Below are 5,658 nucleotides of genomic sequence, written 5' to 3' on the forward strand. Positions count from 1 at the left end.
ATTAATCAACCCGAAGGATCCCTTAACTATTAAGGGATTAATAGAACGAATCGCACTTTTACCACTAAACTATATCCGCTACAATGCAATTATTGTATATAAATGGACCTTTTGTCGAAGACGAAAATAAGTCGTATTAATAAGTAATAAAAAGATCGGATCAGAAAATAATCATGAAAATTTGAGCGTTGACGTATTTTCATCAGGGCCACTAATGAGATTAGGAAAAGAGGACTCGTTTTAATTAACTAATTAACAAGTTTTTTATTCTAGTAAAGTACTAAAAAATAATAATAAGAAATCGAACCTTGATTCTATATCATCTTTTTCTGTATCATAGGAATTGAAATAATAAATCTTCTTAGGATTCTTGTTGTTTCTATTTTTTTTTTTTTCAAAAACATTTTCAAATCAAATAAATAATTTGATCTACGATTTATTGGAACAAAAAAAGCCCGGCTAGGTACTGACCAGGCCAGGCCGTGGAACTAAAAATAAAAAGAAAAGGGCTTTTCGGATGAAATAAACTAAAAAAGGTACTTTCTTTTTATTTATAAATATTTTTATGAATCTTTAATATATTGGTATTATTTATATATTAGGATTGAAGATATCTCTTCTTTTGAGCCCTTATCTAATGAAATCTAATTTATCTAAATGGAATTCCTAATAAAAAAAAGTTTTTATCGATTTGATAGATATCCATCGATATATCTAGATAATTATCTATATCAATATAATGAAATTATATATCTATAAAGGGGTAGATAAAGATAATAAAGAGAGATAAAGAAGGGCTTTTTTCAAGCCTTTATTTTCTATTTTTTATACAATGTATCATAGTAATTATCCTTTTTCAATTTGGGGAGAGATGGCTGAGTGGACTAAAGCGTCGGATTGCTAATCCGTTGTACGATTTTTTTGTACCGAGGGTTCGAATCCCTCTCTTTCCGTTTCTGTCAATTACTTGGTATTTTTTTATAGTTGAGGAAAGATGTGGAATAGATAAAATGTTAAGAACATTTCAAAATCAAGCAAGGAAAAAAAATCTGATTTTGTTATTCTTCACGCCCCGGATTACGTCCCGGGTCATTAGATAGGAATCCGAAAATGAAGAGAGAAACAAAGAATATTACTACTGTATAAACAAATAGTTTGAGAGTAAGCATTACACAATCTCCAAGATCATTTTTTTTTTAAGAGAATAGATTCTCTATTTTAATCTGGTTTGACACCAAGAAATGCAGTGAAGTTATTTCTATAAATAGGAAAAAATTTTAAGAGTTGAGTCCTTGATTACTCAAAATTGGATTTCATACCCACAATTCTATATTGTGGGGGACTCGAAGAGGGTCGTTCAAAGGAAAAAAGTAAGAATAAGAAAATGAGAGTGATCCAGATTTATCATAGCTATAGAATAATTTCAATATTGGATTCAACTTAAAGCTTCAGACTGTATGTACAACTTATCTGATCTTATAACTAGTTAGAATCTTTTTTTTTTTTTTTCTAGTAAATCATGAATTTGTCTCGGACAGTATTAAAAATATTATCGAAAGCTTACAGCAGCTTGCCAAACAAAAGCTAATAGAAAAAAGAATAGAGGTATTACTGGCATAACATCTACTATTGGATTCAAAAAAGCGTAGGCCTCGGGCAATTTGGCGACGAAAAAACTACTTGAATAAAGGAAAGAATTAAGACAGATACCGATGAAACTTAAGATATTAAGCATAACAATTTTTTTTTCTTTGTTCTTGAAGATAATTGTATTTCTTTTGATTTGATTGAGTTATTAATCCCCTATTATTGCTATGATATAAGGGATAAGGGAAAAATTAATAACATAAAGTAGGTCAAAAAACCTTTCTTTGATTTGAACTCAGCCAATCAAAAATCCTTCAATTCTCAAATAAAACGAGAATAGAAGAAATCCTACTTTCATACAATATCTTAATGGAATTATATGTAATGATCAATAAATTGAGTTTAATTGGATCTATAAACGTATCAAAATCTGAGCAACAATCTAATTTATTCTATAAATATTTGTACTGGAATTGACGACTAAGCACTACCAATATTAGTGTTTATTAGTGTTGAATATAAATGGGGCGTGGCCAAGTGGTAAGGCAACGGGTTTTGGTCCCGCTATTCGGAGGTTCGAATCCTTCCGTCCTATGCGTATTATTATTATATATAATAATAGTATATTATAAGATATATGGAAAAATATTCGATATCAGACTATAGATTGCCGTTTTAAACAACCTTATGCTTAAGAGTCTAAATATAGATCGAATGTGATTGTTCTTTATTATTTTCTTATAATGATGCATTTCAGAAATGCGAAAGCCTCTATTATTTCTCTATCTCTTAAATGGTTTGTGAAACCCGAGTATTTTTTTTCTGTGGATTTCTGAATTATAAACACGAAGGTCTTGTGTTTTTGGCACTAATGGAATTGAATTAATGGTCTTAAGAAACTTAAGACCTATTTAGGGTTTAGGGTACTAAATTTTAGAGTCAAATAAAAAAAAATAGGTAGGGAACAATCGTTTACTCTAGATCTGTTTGACTTTCGCCTTATACAAGATAGTCTAGCACCTCCGAAACTAGTCCAGTCCCCCGTAGGATCCTTTTTTTATTTATGATGCATCTACTCGATCTAATTGGGGGTAGATAGGAGTTAATCCATAACGGAAGATATCAATTTGAATATCTGCCCGAATCTGATTAACAAAGAATCAAGTTACATATGTAACATATTATGTATTTCTTTTCACCTCATTTTTTCGTATGTTTGTCTGTAATGAATAATTGTAAATCCAAGTAACAATTCATACATCTTTTTTCACTTTATTTTAAGGAAAGATTATTGAGTCTCTTAAGATAAATAAACTAGGCAGAAAATGCTGATATGTATGTATTGTTATTATCTATTTTTTATCGTTTTATTTCTTTTTTTTTTTTTTTTATTTTAGATCTATCTAATTGATGGGTTAATCCCGAATATACATTTATTTATCATAATCAAATGTAATAAATCCTTTACAAAAATTTATTCAAATAATATTATAATATAATATTTAGGTAGTAAATTTTCAATCAAGTAAATCTTTTTAATTATTTCTTATGAGTCCTTGGTACTCGAAGAAGTGTTAAACTCGTGAATCCATTCTATGAAGAAATTGAAAAATGGAGATTCTTAATTATTCGTAATTAATTATTTCTTAATTGATTTTATAGAAATTTTCAAAAAATCTCTCTCTATCTAGAAAAATATCTATATATAGAGAAATAAATATTGCACTCATACAAAAAAATGTTATTGATACAATATATACAATAAAATATGGGTTTCAATAAATTGAAGTATTGCTAAGACTTTTTCAAAAAACTACCCATGTCATAAGAGTATAGATTACTATGGACCAACTAACCCAATGACTATACATGATTCCATAAATGAATCAATTACATACCAGTTCCAAGAAATTAGAGGTTATGGTAAAACTTCGTTTAAAACGATGTGGTAGAAAGCAACGTGCGACTTGAAGGACATGATCCACTGTGGATTCTTACACCCACCATTTTATATTATATAGGAATGAAGATGCTCTTGACTCGACATAGTTTGTTCGGTTGCACTCGAGCTCTTTTTTTTTTTTTAGGGTTTTTTGATGTAAATAGTACATGATGGAGCTCGAGTAGAAAGTATTGATTCATTTATCAAGGGCAGAGATCTAGGGTTAGTGTCAATCAATAAGTTAAAACTACTTCGTAAGTATAGGTTCGGTATACAAATCGAAAGGATCCAATTCGAACAAGTTTCAAATTCAAACATCAAATTGGATTAAAAGTGTATCACACGAGGAATCCATTATTTATATGATTCTTTGATAAAAAGGAAATCAAAAAAAATGGTATGTTGCTACCATTTTGAAACGATTAAAGATCACCGAAGTAATGTCTAAACCCAATGATTCAAGGAAAGGATAAAGGATCCCGGAACAAGTAAAAATCTTTTTCAATTGTCTCAATAACTAAACTAGATCAGAATGAAGAATCGAAATAGATTCTAACGGAGACAGGCAAAAATAAAGAGGTTAGAGACCGCTCAATAAATGAAATGCTTAAGCTTAAGGGTTTTTTTTCCTTTGCGTGAGAGTTATCCAACTTGAGTTATGGGGATAAGAATGAGTTTTTTTTTTTCAAAAGAAAAACAAAAGAATAAGAAAAAAATTTTTAAATCATAGTCTAATTGATTTAATAATCTATAGATCTATTTGACATTAATTAGAATTCTATACATAACTTTGAATTTCCTCGAGCCGTACGAGGAGAAAACTTCTTATACGGTTCTGGGGGGGGGTACTTAAAATTTACATCTATCCCAATGAGCCGTTTATCGAATCATTGCAATTGATGTTCGATGCCGAAGAGAAGGAAGAGATCTTCGTAAAGTGGGTTTTTATGATCCGATAAAGAATCAAACCCTATTTAAATGTTCCTGCTATTCTATATTTCCTTGAAAAGGGTGCTCAACCTACAGGAACTGTTCATGATATTTTAAAGAAGGCAGGTGTTTTTACGGAACTTCACCTTAATCAATAACCGAAATTCCATTTTTATTAATGAAATAAAAAAACGAGGGTGTGATAACTTAACTTGTATATAGCTTTGACTAACCTTTTCCTTTAGTATTTCCCCCTCTCTCTTGTTCTATTCATACTATACACTTATTACCTTAAAATTGCGTCTTCGCTAATGAAAAAATCGATTTTTATTTTATTGATATAAATTGATCTAAGATGAATAGAAAAAAAATATATCGGGTTTATTCAATCCACAAACCCGATATATTTTTTTTCTACTTCTTCCTTAATTTCTTCTTTCGCCTACATCTTTTATGTCTATCTATGTTGATTATCTCTATAGTGCCAATCTAAGTACGTAGTTTTTTTTAATTCTTTTCTATTATTTTAATAGAATTTATTATTATTAGAATATTTTCTCTTATTCTATTTTGTTAACTTTATCTAGTTAAATATAGTTATTCAACTCAAATTGTTATTTCCATTTGTTTTTTATTCATTTATAATTCTTTTGTTTTGTCCATTATAGGCGTTTTTCATTATTCACATTAATATTGACAACAGTGTATCAAACAAATATAATCCGATTGTGTATAAATGAAGCTAGTTATCTCCCTTTCATGACCCTTGCTTTTCACGCACATGATGGTCTCATTGTATTTTTTGTGATACAAAAAATTACTTTTGTGTAAGTGATATAAGAAGTTTTTTTTTATTGCAATATTTTGATTACGTCATCTAATTTCATTTCTTTTGTTATTTTGATTCCGATTGTATCTACACAGAAAAATTTTTCATATTTTGGGGTTGCTAAACTCAATGGTAGAGTACTCGGCTTTTAAGTGCGGCTAGCATCTTTTACACATTTCTATGAAGTAACAGATTCGTCCATACTATCGGTAGAGTTTGTAAGACCGCGACTGATCCTGAAAGGAATGAATGGAAAAAGCAGCATGTCGTATTAATGGAAAATTCTAGTAATATTTTTACCTTACTAGATTAGGCCAAACTTGTTTGAATTCTTGATGCGGAAAAAAAAGTAAAGTCGGGTCGAATGAAT

The 5,658-nt window shown here is 29.4% G+C and overlaps 1 non-coding gene across 1 annotated transcript; it reads left to right on the forward strand.

Annotated features, from left to right (window-relative positions):
- The first annotated feature begins 865 nt into the window (after positions 1-865).
- TRNAS-GCU (transfer RNA serine (anticodon GCU)) lies at positions 866-953 on the forward strand. The gene has a single exon. It is a non-coding gene; the product is annotated as a tRNA-Ser (tRNA).
- Positions 954-5,658: the final 4,705 nt, after the last annotated feature.

Source organism: Cucumis melo, unplaced genomic scaffold (genome assembly GCF_025177605.1).
Source record: "Cucumis melo cultivar AY unplaced genomic scaffold, USDA_Cmelo_AY_1.0 utg000787l, whole genome shotgun sequence".
Taxonomy (NCBI): domain Eukaryota; kingdom Viridiplantae; phylum Streptophyta; class Magnoliopsida; order Cucurbitales; family Cucurbitaceae; genus Cucumis; species Cucumis melo.